At 38.5% G+C, this 16,120-nt stretch overlaps 1 protein-coding gene and 1 pseudogene across 1 annotated transcript in view; one reads left to right on the forward strand and one right to left on the reverse strand.

Moving 5' to 3' along the window:
- The window catches only part of CRB1 (crumbs cell polarity complex component 1), a 270,924-nt gene that overhangs the window by 199,967 nt on the left and 54,837 nt on the right, over window positions 1–16,120 (reverse strand). The gene's annotated exons all lie outside the window — the stretch shown is intronic.
- LOC115802811 (5S ribosomal RNA) lies at window positions 12,250–12,368 on the forward strand (annotated as a pseudogene).

Here is a 16,120-nt window from a genome sequence, read left to right on the forward strand (position 1 = left end):
CAGGAGGAGCTGCAAACCAGCAGGAGTATTATGTACATTGACACTGTGTCTGTCCTGGTGGATGACAGGAGGGAGTGAGGAAGAGGGAAAGTGGATCTTGCACCTCAGGAGCTTGGTTTTTAATGTCCAAGGAAAGCAGCTGGGGATTTGGAACCAAGGTGTTCTGTGAAAAGAAGGCCTAGCAAATAATCTTCCCCACTGTTGGTTTGTGGGTGTTGGGGGGCAACACTGAAGCTAAGGATGTCAGGGTCCTTGCACACTTGCTCTCCAAGAAATCAAACCCCAGGACTGTGCACCTGGCCCAGTTACAGTAGCCATATGATCTTCAATCCCCTTCCCCCAAATACACACACACACACACACACACAGACAAGAAAGAGAGCAAAAAAAAACTGGCTCTAAGCCAGTGGTACACTTGGCCACTTGGCAAAAGCAAATAAAAGAGTATTCAGAGCGAAGTTCCCATAACTCAGGTCACAAAATGTTCTCATAAAATACATAAAACTGAATAAAAAAAATTTTAAAAACCTCTCAAAGAGTCTCACACACACAAAAAATCATGAGTTATTAAAAAAAAAGCAATGAGTTTACAGAAGCAATAAACGGGAGACTAAATTCCCAACTCTTGAGATAACAGACCAACATATATAACTTTTACATAACTCGATAAAAATAACTATACATGTATGTATATATACATACATATTTGTATTTTATTTGTCTTTTCATTTGTACATGTATTTTATACATACACATATACAGTTGTATATAATATATATTATATATCTTAAAAAGAAATTGAAATTGCAATACAAAAAAATCATATATTGTGTTAAAAATAGGTACATTTTTAAAAGGCAAATAGATCTCTTGGGCAGGAAAATGTAGCCACTAACATTTAAATCAATAAATTAAACAGAGCTGAAAAGAAAAAGAAAAAATATATTAGTGAGGTTAGCAGGTTCCAAAGATAGAAGAAAAAGCTCCAGTATTCATTTAAAAGGGGTACAGAGAGAGAAGAGAGAATGCGAGACAGTATTTAAAGTGATAAAAGGCTCAGATTTCCTCAAAACCCATAAGAGGTGTAAACATTCAGATTCAAGAAGCCCAAAAAGTCTTGAGCATGACAAATAAAATAAATATTTAAAGAAAATGCCCAACCAAGGAACATCATAATATACCAAAGATGAACAGAATGTGTTAAGCAACCAGAAAAAGAAAAAAGAACCTCCAAAGGAACCAAAATCAGGGTGAGAGCAAAACTCTCCACAGAAAAAACTGTGACCTGAAGACAGAGACATGATAGCGTCAAAGATAAAATACGATTCAATAGTTAAGGAGAAAATAATGACATTTCAGAAGGATGTTTCCCATTTATTGGCCCAACTACAGAAGGAAGAAGAAAACTGAAATCAGATGGAAGAGGTAATATGTCAAAAGCTTCGATAAGCAAATAAATTGTTAATACATAAATACTAACTGGATTAAAAATAATAACAAAATAGAAAATTGATGGGTGTAGATGAAGGAGATGCAAGGAAAATACACAGTAACATACAATATATTAGCATTGTGGTCAGAGGTAAAGAAAATAAGATGCTCATATTATTCAATAGGAGTGCAGGGATATTTATTAACTTCAGACTTAAAAAAATCAGATTGTGCCTTTTAAATTGTAAGGACAACACTAAAAGAACAGAAACAAAATAATATTGTCAAATCAGAAGGTGGGGGTGGGGAAGGAATAAAAGAAACTGCATCAACCCAAAATAGTGCATAAAAGGAGGGGAAGGAAAATGAGACTCTGAAAAAACATGGTAAACAGAAAGCACAAAATAGGATGACATAAACAAACCCAAATATATTAATAATCACAGTACATATAAATGAGCTCAGATCATCAGTTAGATGATAGGAAGTTTCAAATTAAATATGAAATCAAAATTTAACTGTAGCTTCTGTGCAAGAAATTAACCTAAAAACATGGTGATACAGAAAGGTTTAAATGAAAGAATAAAAAAGTTATCTCAGAAAATTATGAACCAAAATAAAATTGGTGTACCTAAATTAATACCAAACAGATTTTGTATAAAAAGCATTATTAGGGCTTCCCTGGTGGCGCAGCGGTTGGGGGTCCGCCTGCCGATGCAGGGGACGCGGGTTCGTGCCCCGTTCCGGGAAGATCCCACATGCCGCGGAGCGGCTGGGCCCGTGAGCCATGGCCGCTGGGCCTGCGCGTCCGGAGCCTGTGCTCCGCAACGGGAGAGGCCACGGCAGTGAGAGGCCCGCGTAGAGAAAAAAAAAAAAAAAAAAAAAGCATTATTAGGGGGCTTCCCTCGTGGCACAATGGTTAAGAAGCCGCCTGTCAATGCAGGGGACACGGGTTTGAGCCCTGGTCCAGGAAGATCCCATATGCCACGGAGCAACTAAGCCTGTGTGCCACAACTACTGAGCCTGAGCTCTAGAGTTTGCGAGTCACAACTACTGAGCCCAAGTGCTGCAACTACTGAAGCCCGCACGCCTAGAGCCCGTGCTCCACAATAAGAGAAGCCACCGCAATGAGAAGCCCACGCACCGCAACGAAGAGTAGCCCCCGCTCACTGCAACTAGAGAAAGCCTGCACACAGCAATGAAGACCCAACACAGCCAAAAATAAAAATAAATCAAATAAATAAATTTTTAAAAAAGCATTATTAGGAATAAAAAAGAATAATTATAAGTAAAATAATTCACCAGAAAGATAAAATTATGAACTAGTAGGCACACAAAACAAAGCTTAAAACGATCAAAAATAGATGAAATGACAAAGATAATTTTCCACGTTCTTTTGCCAACCATGTGAAAGATTTTTAGCTCAGTAATTTCAGAAACAGATAGGTAAAGCATACCAAACTTTCTAAGAATTAATATGATATGGTAGTAGTACTGGGGTAGATAACAGAAGGGTGGAACTTAAGAGACAGCCTTCATTTAGAACCATGCGTATATACAGAGGTATAATGACAAGTCAGTGGGAAAATAATGGACCATTCCATAAGTTATAATGTACCAGGAAAAGGATTTTAGATGCCTACCACAGAGTCTTCTCTGACTACTTTAAGCAGAAAAGAATTTTATTAAAGAATATTGGGTAGCCTGGGGCGTCTCTTGAAAGTCAGAGGTCTTGGCTCTGAAGTGTGCAGCCATCCCACAAGGAATGCTTTAAGGGAAACTCCATTTTCTCTGTGTCTTGGTAACTTTCAGTATTGGATGCCAGAATTCCGCCCACTTGCGTTTGAAGAAAAAACAAACAGCTCCATCATTATCACAACATGCTTGCCTGAATATGTTACACCAATTCCATTGGGCAGAGCTGCCATTTCATCTGTTCACTTCCAAATCCAAGTTTCATGCATATATTATGTCTGATTGGCAGAGTCTAGATTTCCTGCCTTGTGTTCTAGCCACCAAGCAGTCTGACTCTTATCTTGGGAAGACATAACTTATAAAGTGGGAAATTGCCTACATACAAAAAGGGTTTTCAAATACTGTTGTTCAGCAAAACTCGTGTAATAATATGCACGCCTGCTGGCCATCAACACGCATCACTGTTCCATGCCTAAACTTCAAAAAATAAAATAAAAAACAATATACTCCCACCTAACAGAATGAAGTTATTCCTCCTATAAAAGAAAACACCAGAATGCTCTCTCCTCATATTCTCCTCATTCACAGCATCCTCCAATTCCAGGATCTATGAGTGTAGTGGTTATCCTTTTTTGCATAACAAATCACCTCCAAAACAACAAACATCTTTTAATTTACAGTTTCTTTGTGTCAGGACTCTAGGCAAAGCTTAGCTGGAAACCTCTGACTCAAGGTCCTTCATTAGGTTGGGGCTGCAGTCTCATCTGAATGCTTAATGAGGGGAGGATCCATTTCCAAACTCACTTGTGCGGTTTTGTCAGAGTTTAGTCCCTTGCATGCTATTGGATTGAGGGCCTCAGTTCCTCACTGGCTTTTATCCTGGGGCCTCAGTTCCTCACTGGCTTTTATCCTGGGGCCTCAATTCTCTGCCATGTGATCCCCTCCACAGGAGAGCTCACAGTATGACAGCTGGCTTCCCTGAGAGCAAGCAGGCAAGAGAAAGGGAGAAAGCACCCAAGGTAGAAGCCACAGTTCTTTGTAATCTAATCTCAAAAGTGACATCCATTGTTTTTGTGTTGTTTTATTCCTTAGGAGACAGGTTCAGTCCCTTCAAGAAGAAGGGATTTCACAACGATGAATATTGCCGGGGGGTCACCGTGGGCCATCTTAGGGTTGCCTACCATACTGGTTGATGGCCATTTCTCTCCTCATCCAGTGAAAATTCTATCCTGACCTTTTGTAACCCATGATCTAAACTATATTAACCCTAAACAACATTCCCGATACAAAATAGAATAGAAATGAGGAAAGAAGGATACAATTTTGGATAGAATAGCATGATGGTGACTATGGAGACTGTGTTGCTTTGATAGATATGGTGGGTAGGAGGAACAAAACCCAAGTACAGAATAATTGTCCATGTCAGTGGGAGTAAATCACTGCCCCCCCCACCTCAGAAGTGGTAAAATATAATCAACCTGCCATCAGTACCTCACTAGTTACCTATTCACCCAGGGGGAATCTGCTGACAGTCTTGTCTTTGTTCCTCTGTATGACGTGTCTTTTTTCCTCTGGCTACTTTTAAGATTTTTCTCTTTATCACTTATTTGAGCAAAGAGATTATGATGTGCCTTTGTATAGTTTTCTTTATGTTTCTTGTGCTTGGGAATTTTGAGTTTGTTGGGTGGGTTTTTTTTGGTTTTTTGGGGGGATGGTTGTTGTTTGATCTGTAGGTTTACAGTTTTCATCCACTAGAAAAGTTTGGCCCATGGAGAACTTTGGCCATTATTTCTTCAAGTATTTTTTTTCCTCATCCCCTTCTGCAGGGACTCAAATTATACATATATTAGACCTCTTGAAGTTGTAGAACAGCTCACTGATGCTCTGTTTTTCTGTTTGTTTTGCTTTGCTTTCTTTTTAAATGCTCTTTCTCTCTAAATGCTCTTTCTCTCTGTTTTATTTTGGACAGTTTCTATTTCTGTGTCACTAATCTTTCCTTCAATGTCTAATTTGCCACTAACCCCATCCAGGGTACTGTTCATCTCATACATTGTTGTTTTAATCTCTTTAAGTTTGACTTAAATCTTTTCTCATACTGTCCACATTTCTACTTAACTTTTTGAACATCTGGAATACAGTGGTAACTGTTTTAATGTCCTTATCTGCTAATTCTAACATCTGTGTCAGTTTATGATCAGTTTCGATTGATATTTCTCATTTGGGTCTTACTTTCTTGTTTCTTTGCATGCCTCTTTATTTGTGAACTTTACCCCTGTTAGGTACTGGTTATTTTTGTCCTCCTATAAATATTCTTAAACTTTGTTCTGTGATGCAGTTATTTGGAAGTAGTTTAATCCTTTCAGGTTTGCTTTTAAGATTTGTTGAGTAGGACAAGAGTAGGCGGAGTCCAGAGCTAATTATACCACTACTGAGGCAGGTTCCTCTGTTTACCCAATGTCCCATCAATCATGAGGTTATCTAGTCCGGCAGGTGGGGACAGGTACTCTTCTCAGTCCTCTGTGAGTGCTGGGTGCTATTATCTTCCATCATTTCAGGTCATATTCTTTTCTGGGTCTTGGGTAGTTTCCTCACATGCATGAGCTGATCAGAACTCAGCTGAATATGCAAGAGGAAGCCTCTGCATATGTCTCTGGTCCTCTGTCTCTGGGCAGCAATCTCCTCTCAAGAACTTTATACTGAGAATACTTTCTGGCAGAGTCTCCTCAAACATTCAGCTTTGGCCCCTCAGTTCAATGATTTGCTGGGCTCAGCTTGGGTCCCCTCACCCAATGCTGTTTCCTGGAAACTCTCTCAAGGTCGTAAGCTCAAGAAATTAGGGCTCTCTTGTTTGTTTCTCATTACTTGGAGATGACTGTCCCTTATTACCTGATGGCCATGTCTTAAAAACCATTATTTTATATATATTGTCAAGTTTTTAATTGCTTCAGACAAGAGGGTAATTCCAGTCCCTGTTATTCCATCTTGCTCAGAAGTGGAAGTGCCCTTCAGAATATGACCTTTATTTATTATTTTAATTTTTAAAAATGTTTATTTATTTATTTATACTGACGTAACGTTGGTTTATAACAGTATATAAGTTTCACGTGAACAACAATATTTTGACTTCTGTATACACCACAGTGTGCCCATCAACAAAAGTTTAGTTTCCATCCATCGCCATACAGTTGACCCCCTTTACCCATTTTGCTCTCCCCCTATCCCCTTCCTCTCTGGTAACCACTATTCTTTTCTCTGTATCTATGTGTTTTATTTATTTATTTATTCCTCAAATGCATGAAATCACATGGTATTTGTCTTTCTCCATCTAACTTATTTCACTTAGTATAATACCATCAGGGTCCATCCACATTGTCACAAATGGCAAGACTGTATTTCTTTTTATAGTTGAGTAATATTCCATCATATGTATATATACCACATCTTCTTTATCCATTCATCCATCACTAGGCACTTGGGTTGTTTCCATATCTTGGCTATTGAAAATAATACTGTGGTGAACATAGGGGTGCATATACCTTTCTGAATTAGTGCTTTTGTATTCTTCAAGTAAATACCCAGAAGTGGAATAGCTAGCTCATATGGTAATATATCTGATAAGGGGTTAATATCCAAAAATATACAAAGAACTCATCCATTTCAACATCAGAAAAACAAACCACCCAATTAAAAAATGAGCAGAGGACCTAAATAGACACTTTTCCAAAGAAGACATACAGTGGCCAACAGACACGTGAAAAGATGCTCAATATCGCTAATCATCAGGGAAATGCAAATTGAAACCATAATGAGATACCACCTCACGCCAATGGCTATTATCAAAAGGGTAAGAAATAACAAGTGCTGGAGAGCATGTGGAGAAAAGGGACCCCTACTGCACTGTTGATGAGAATGTAAACTGGTGCAGCCACTATGAAGAACAGTTTGGAGATTCCTCAAAAAATTAAGAATAGAATATAACCTTTAAATGCAACATAATCTTTAAATGTAACGAATTTCTATTTTTTTGCGCTTGGTTTTCTTACTGAAGTTTAACTGATTTAGAATTTTATATTAGTTTCAGTTGTACAACAGAGCGATTCAATATTTTCATACGTTATGAAATGATTACCATAATAAACCTAGTTACCATCCATCACCATACAATGTTATTACAATATTATTGACTATATTCCCTCTGCTGTATATTACATCCCCATGGCTTATTTATTTTATAACTGGAAGTTTGTACCTCTTAATCCCCTTCTTTTGTTTTTACCCAAGTTTGTATAACTAAGAAGGAAGGCAATTCCTGGTGGATCATTTGATTAGTTGTATTTCTTTTTCCTTCACGAGTAGCGTGAAAATTAGAATTTTCAGACAAGACTTAGGTAAATTAAGCATGAGTGAATTTTGCCTTATTACTGCCTCCAGCATCTTTCTTTAGCATCTGTCTTTCTCACAATGAGAAGTCAGTATCCGCATGCTGCACTGGGGTCAGTCAGGGTCCCCACTATAGGGGTCACGATAACCAGTTTCTTATGCTTACAATCTTTTCCAAGCTCTCCACAGGTGATCTACTTTAGGTCTTGTTGTTTCAAGTCTCTAAGTTAAGAAACTGAAAGTAAATCTATGTTGATGGATTGATGAATTAACGTGGAATTGTCTTTTCATAAATGAACCTTCTGGAGAGTTTGAACTAGCAAAAGCAACAAACAATGAGGAGAAATGTCAGGTATTGCATCAGGAGATTTGGAGAAGATACCAGGTTGGTTACAGTAGGTTAAAGTTACTCTACTGTTCAAAGGGCTAGGACCAACTTTATTATATCTTCCCAACTTAGGATTTACCAAAGTCAGTCTCTTTATCATCAAGTTCTACCTTTCTTTCCTTTTTTTTTTTTAATAGGTCTTTATTGGAGTATAATTGCTTCACAATACTGTGTTAGTTTCTGTTGCACAACAAAGCGAATCAGCCATATGCATACACCTGCCCCCGTATCCCCTCCCTCTTGAGCCTCCCTCCCACCCTCCCTATCCCACCCCTCTAGGTCATCGCAAAGCACCAAGCCGATTTCCCTGTGCTACACTGCTGCTTCCCACCAGACAACTATTTTACATTCCATAGTGTATATATGTCGATGCTACTACTCTCACTTTGCCCCAGCTTCGCCCTCCCACCCCATGTCATCAAGTCCATTTTCTATGTCTACCTCTTTATTCCTGCCCCGCAACTAGGTTCATCAGTACCATTTATTTATTTTTTTAGATTCCATATATATGTGTTAGCATATGGTATTTGTTTTTCTCTTTCTGACTTACTTCACTCTGCATGACAGTCTCTAGGTCCATCCACCTCACAACAAATAACTCAATTTCATTTCTTTTTATGGCTGAGTAATATTCCATTGTATATATGTGCCACATCTTCTTTATCCATTCATCTGTCAATGGACATTTCTTTCTTAATTGACTCCTATTTATTCAGTCTATATTCCAGAAATTCTTTTTACCTGTCCTGTGACCTCTGAATATATGATACAATGTGAATTTTTGGAATTTCAAAAGCATATAAATATTACACAATAAAGGAATCTATCAACCTAAGTTTAATTTGAGAATTCTCTGATCTTTATGAACTTTTATTCATAAATGTCCAATACTCAATGAAGTAAAAAATTAATAGAATTCAAAACAGTTTTCCTTTTACCCGTGAACCAGAGACAAAATGACTGTTAAATAATCAAATCAAATATTCATTATCTCTGATGACCATAAGGTTTTCCTTTAAATTACAGATATAAACAAAATTTTTATAAAATTATAATGCAAAAAATGATACCTGTGTTAGTGATTTCTTTATAAAATCACGGGGCTGGGTGGTGCATTAAGAGGGCATCCACGGCACCCAGGGGTCCTTCGGTACTGAGAATCTGTGATCACACTGAAGATTAATTCTAGAAAAACACTGTGACTTTACTGTGCTGGCTAAGAAGTCCTAGACACTCACACAGGCCAGGAAAACTTTATAAAAAATAGATTCTTTTCTAATTCAGAGAATAAATAAATTAGTAATTCCTTAAAAGTAAGATTTATTGAGACAGCTTTAATTCTATGTAGATGATTCTCTTCACTATTTAATCAGCATGTGTGTTTCCCTGGCAGGCTCGTCCTCTGGTGAAAATGGGAAGAGGTTGCCTCCTGAGTCAGCATCACCTCTCAAAACTTCTGGACTGTGATCTCTCAAAAACCCTTGTTCCCATCACTTTGGCCTCAGCAGGGAGGCAAATGGGAGTAACAATATACTGTTCACAGCTCAGTTCCACCATTATTACCATTATTCACAATTCCACTCCCCAAAGCTAGAAAGGTAATAAAATCTTACCGAAAGTTTGGAGGGACAGAGAGGCTTTAAAATGCGGTAATACAGAGGAGTTAAAATTGAGACTCTGACATTCTCATTCCTCGCCCTTTGTACACCCCACAGAGAGGAACGTTTCACTGGCTATTTTTCTCCGGAAGCTGTGGCCTCTGCCAAGTTGACCAAGCTCTCCCCGCTCCTCCATTTCTTTCCAAATTCTCTCTTTTTATTCTCTGACCCCCAAATCCATGGTCACTTATCATTCAAAGTAGTTTAGCCATCATTTCCTTGCACAATCTTCTTAGAAGCCATGCCCTTGGAGCACATGGAGCCTCGCCTTTCCACTCCCTCCAACCAATTATCCCAACTACCATCCAGGTCACTTCCCAGCCAGAGGGACTTCAGTGTTGATCAGAATCATCCTTCACAGGTTAACGACCAATCTCACACTACAGTAGCCTTCACTCCCGACCTATTTCAGCCACTTACACTCAAGACCACAACTTGTCAAAATCCCTCACTCCCGCTACACTGAGTTGTTACATGACATGATAATTATTGACCTGCAACACAAACTGCTTTCAAGGACAGAGTAGGTTTAAATTTTACTAGAAATGAAAGGATTGTGACAGAGCATAGGGTGAACATCTAATTTCAGCAATGATCATTTAAAAAAAAAACATCAAGGAAGAAGAGATATGTCAACCAAGCAGTGAATTTCCTTGTTCTCTTTTTAAAATAATTATAGTATTATAATGAACACTTGATTTATCCATTTTTGAAAGACAAATGCAATGATTGTAAGATTTTTATGTGCTTACTATGTGTCTGTGTAAAGCAGGCCTGAAGATTTGACCTTTAGTCTTGCAGCAGCAAATGAGGAATAGTTGCACCTAAATCAGATGCAAGATAAGTGAGAATCCCATGTCCCAGACTAAGCACTTGTAATCATCGTTAAGGCTGTCTATGAGTAACTGGGAACTAATGGAATGGAGCTGTCCTGGAGCACGGGGGCTATTCACATCAACCTGGGGAGATGTAACCCACAGAGGGTATAGGCACAGGACTCATTATAAAAGCTGAAAGGACCTCAGAGCCGATGGCTACCCTGGGCTGAAGCTGTGTCTAGTCAACTTTGCCCCTGGTGATGCCACACACCCAGTGTGCAGGATGGCCAGGACATTGAGAGCTGTACCTAGGAAATATGGGACTACTGCCAAGTTGTTTTGTGTGCCATGATGCTTGTCCTGCAAACCTTCTTAAAGATAACCAAAACTGGTGCTTGCTGAAGCCTATGGTGAATTTTGAGTTTGACTGTCAATCTGAAGTTAAGACCTCAGCTACTGGTAGAGCAGAGTGGATGTCGCGCATACATGAATTTATTCAGTCCTCGCAATACTACAATGCAGTTGGACATAATCACCATTTCCATTTTGCAGGGATGGAAAATGCAGAGTTTAAGTAAAATGGTTCAAGGTCACTCACCTTACAATTGAAATAAACTATTTCTCATTTCTTACATATTTTTGAAACTGATTTCTCTCTAATAAATATATATTTTTAGCATCTTAAAAACAGCAAATATTTACTTAATATTTTTGTCCCTATATAGCTCCTTCTGTTAGCAGAAGCTCTGTGACTTAAAATTTAAGCCCACAATTGTTGGAATACCTATACTATTTTGAAATAAGATTTATTTTAGTACAAGTACTATTCTATGGTGATTAAAAATTTTGCCTGTTTTTTATATCACATACTGTGTGTTGTACATGCTATACAATTTGACATCCCGCATGGGTTTTTTATCACTTACAATTTTTTGAGAGGCAAAAGTTAACTTCTGAATAAGTGTTGACATTCTTTCCCTCTTTTCTTATTCACTAGAGGAAATTTGGCTTTGTTTGCTCATCCTCCCTACCCCTCCCCTAACCACTATGAAACATTTGATCCTCACCAGCTTTGTTCCTGGGTTTTTGTGATGCAAAATTAATATAATGGAAAAAGAGAGAAATGGAACTTGAAAATCTAGGACAGGAAATTTTTATGAGAGTAGAGATTTATTTCCAAGAGGCAAGAAAGGGGGGCCTATGAGGACCTCAAAAGAAAGGAGCTTTGGGGAGGCTGAGAGACTGGACTTTGGGAAGTAGTCAGAGATATTGAGAACATAAAAATGGAGAAAGTATTTTTTGCAGTTTTTCTGTGTATTATATTCTGTATTTTTTTTTCTTAAGAAAGCCCAGGAAACATTTGAATTATTTTAATTTCATTTTGGTTACTGGATTTTGTTTGTCTTTGAAACCATCTCTAGATACCAGAGCATAAAGCAACACAATTTATATTTCAAACATTTTCTTAGTACAAATGTGCTTGATTGATTTCATTAAAGTTATTTCTAATTTCCCACTATATGCAAATGTTATGGCTACCTTGGCATGTTAATCTTTGCCCTAATTTTCAATTATTATTTTTCTCAAAGAGTTTCTAGGTTGTTAGGTATGAACATTCTTATTTAAGGCTTTTGATACACAATGTGAAAATATTTTATAGAACTTCTCTCAGATATTTGTGTGCCCTGTTCCTGTCATGGAAAATAGTCCATAGTGTGGGCTCAATGGTAGTTACTGAATTAGCAAGTGAGGATTCGACTCTTTATCCGTAATTGAGTTTCTCCCTTAAACTTTGGAGGGGCGTCTCTAACTGCCTGATGGACATCTTCACCTGAATGTCCCAATTACGTTTCAAAATAGGTTTAAAGTGTAAGTATGCAACTATGGCCATACTACTCTGAACGTGCGGGATCTCGTCTGATATTGGAAGCTAAGCAGGGTCAGGCCTGGTTAGTACTTGGGTGGGAGACCGTCTGGGAATACCTGGTGCTGTAGGCATTAAAAAAAAAAAAAGTGTAAGTATGCACCCTACTTTCTTCTTTGCCTTTATGATTTCAGTCGATGACATCATAGCATTATTTAAGGTGGGCATGCTGGAGGCCTGGAAGTCATCCTTCACAACACTCCCTTTCCCTCTCTCATTTCTCATCAAACATGAAGCTGATTTCCCCCCGAAATATTTTAAGCCACCCTTGTTTCTTCCTCCTTACTATAACCACACCGTTTAGGTCCCCATCATTTCATTCGAGGTCTCCTACCTAACAGCCTTGCCCTCCAGAACCTCCTCATTGTGGCCATGTCAGTGTTCCTGTTTCAAGTCCCTCAGTGGCTTCCCATGTCCTTCCTGGCACTTCCCAAACGTGTGCCCAGAGTAGGTTACAGGGGTGCCAGAGCCGCAGGCCACCAGGTGGTCACCCTTGCTGCCAACAGTCCTGACTACGTGGTAAGTGTGGTGTGCATATATTATCCTTTCTCTTTGGACCACGGTGTGAAAACATTTGGGCACCTGTGACTATCTAATCACTGTCCTTTGCGGCACTTAAAGCCTTTTCTCATGTGCACCCTGCCCACAGCCCCTCATCTCACGTCACTCCCCCGTTCCCTTTTTCTATTAATAGGTCCCAAATGCACTATGCCCTTGGCTGCTTCTCGCCTTTTTCTTACCCCTGTTACTCCCCTACTCTCCCCGCTTCTTCCCTCATGCCAGTTTTCACCACACTTTAAGAATCAATCATTTACCAACTCCTACTTTGTTAAACTATGGATTAGTGTCTCAAAGTCTAATCTGTAAAAGACATGCATCACAGTCATGTGGGGTTTGTTTTTAAGGAAAAGAAAAAACCTGATTCCTGGGTCCCACCAGGAATAACTGAATCAAAACATCTGGATTTAGAACCCATAAAAAAAATCCATTATTTAAATGACCCCCCATGTGTTTATTTTACACTTTAAATTGTGTAAACCATTGCTGTACACACAATCTCACTGACCAATTTAGTTTGCAAAATATGGTTACATATATTCCATAAAATAGCAAAAGAAAATAGAGTTACATAAGAAAATGTTGCCTTCATAAATATGAATTCATCAGCTTTGATCAATAAACAGTGAAATATTTCCCAGGAAAAGGATATAATAAAAACTACCCTTCACGTAAAAAATAAACAATTATATTGATGGTAGGCACACAATTGACCCTAAGAATTAATGAGATATATCTTTGTGACAATCTTCACTCTAAACAATTCCAGTGTTCATGATTACCTATTGAGGGGAAAAAAAAGCCTTAGAGAAATGTGCTTAATAGCATACATGGTCAGTATGATATTTGGATTTTTTGGAAGTCAGTTTATTCCCAAAGTTCATGGCTCTTTGAAATTCACCAGTCTCACAACAAATTCCCTTTGAGAATATACAGTATGTTGATATTTGAAATTATACTTGTAGCACATGCACTGGTGATACACAGTCTTTAATACCTTTATTTCTTATGGTTTAAGCAATAGGTCATTATTCACAGGCGGAACCTATTCACAGGCTGGATTGATGAGGTTCCCACTGCATCTCTCTCCTTTGATTATATTTTTTGATTTCTCATTGCCCATTATATTTGCATTAATGTTTTTCTTCATCAAGCCCAAAGTCTGGAGGCAGACTCTGCATGCTGTTTCTACCCAAAGGCTATATAATTCAGGGCACCAAAAGTTTTAAACTGTCCAGTGTACCAAAATTTAGAAGGTCTCATAAATAGTGCAATCAGTATTTCCAAATTCTGACTGTGCAATTTGGCATTCAAATCTATTTTTACTCAGATAAACTCTTAAAATTTTAATATGGCTCAGTTTATCTTTTAATAATAGCTTCTTATAATAGTGAGTTTGATGCAATTCTCAGGCATTGATACTTAAAATGTAAAGCTTTGCATTTTCTCTTCTCTTTCCTTACCCAGCCTCTCACAGAGGTGTGTGACATTGTGATATAATAAGAAATATTTTTTTTAAGTTTTCATCCATGGTTCCTGGCACATAGCTCTTCAAATTCTTGTAATTTCTTAAGAGCCCTGGGAGCATCATTTTTATATTATTTGGTCTTTGTCCTTGGTTCCTGAAATATCGATAGTTCCTGTGATAAAGGTGAAAGAAGTGCCTTGTCACTCACAACAGCCCTTTCAAGCACACCAGTGTTTATGTTAACGAGGTGATTTTGGAAAACCCCTAGATAAACACCTGATGGGACCTAGTTGCCAGGGCAACCAACCAAGGGATTAGAGGGTTGGAACTTGCTTCCCCATCCTCTGACCTCTGGGGAGGAGACAGGGACAGGAAGTTGAGGTAATCACCTGTGATCAATGATTTGATCACCATGCCTACGTAATGAAGCATCCATAAAAACACCCAACTGTGGGGATTTGGAGACCTTCTGGGTTGATGAACCCATGGAGGGGCTGGGAGGGTGGCTCGCCTGGAGAGGGCGTGGAAGCTCCGAGTCCGTCCCTCCTGCCTCCACACCTTACCCTGGGCATCTCTTCCATCTGGCTGTTCCAGAGTTGTATCCTTTTATAATAAACCAGTAAACTAGTAAGTAAACTTGTTTTCGCACTGAGTTTTGTTAGCCACTCTAGCAAATTATCAAACCTGAGGAAGTGGTTGTGGGAACCTCTGATTTATAGCCAGCGAGTCAGAAGCACAGGTGACAACCTAGACTTGCAATTGGTGTCTGAAGTGGGGGAGATGGGAGTGGGACTGAGCCCTTAACCTGTGGGGTCTGAGCTAGCCCCAGGTAGACAGCGTCAGAATTTAGCTGAAATGTAGGACACCCAGTTGGTGTGCACAGAGAATTGGAGAATTGCTTGGTGAGGGCAAAACCACCCCACAGTTGGTGACCAGATTGTTGACTGTGTTGGGTGTGAGAAGACTGGTGAATAGAGGGAGAAACAGTTTTTCAAGTTTCTAATGATATCAGTAAATGAAATGAGGATGGAGATAACTAGGAATTTATAATATACAAACCGGATATGCTATTGCCTAAATTCTGAGTTGAACTTAACCTCAAAATATAATTAATTTTAGTAGGGTTAATGATTTCAAAGCAAGCTTGATTATATTTCCTTTCAGAAAACATTTCTTCGTATCACAAGACTAGTTTGATTTTTTGGACTAAATTTTCTCTATCTACATCAGAAAAGAATGCCTAGATACATGCACAGATCTCTGACAATACTTTAAAGCGTGATTATTCTCTTAGACAACAATGTGTGAACAGCCTTTATACACCTGTCCATCCCACTACAATGTAGATGTGCCTGGAGAACAATGGTATTTTCTATAGTCATTACTTTGCTCATATTAACTACTTAATAAATATTTGTTGAAATGTTTGTCAATGTCAGTACATTTTTAATATTCATCCTTAATGTTTATTTAAATAAATTTGTATAGAAATTGCCCTCTGGAAGTTGGAAACAAGGGAAAAGTAAAGCAGACCATACTATTTGTTTCAAATATTTTCTGCCTTAATATATCCCTGGTTCAAAGACATCAGGCTTAGCCACATGACCTGCTTTGATGAATTAAATATGAGCCAGACTGACATAGGTCACATACGTACTGAAGCCATGACATGGTTCTACCAATGCTCTTTCCCTCTGCTGTGAAAACACCAGTTCTAAAAAGGGATTACCTCTTCAACCTGTGTCTCCGGATGAAGACACATGAAGTAGAGTTACAGTCAACCTGCCCGCAATATGTGGT

This window comes from Delphinapterus leucas, chromosome 1, assembly GCF_059928025.1.
Source record: "Delphinapterus leucas isolate spDelLeu-1000000601 "Yukka" chromosome 1, BTC_Dleu_Yukka2, whole genome shotgun sequence".
In the NCBI taxonomy this organism is placed as follows: domain Eukaryota; kingdom Metazoa; phylum Chordata; class Mammalia; order Artiodactyla; family Monodontidae; genus Delphinapterus; species Delphinapterus leucas.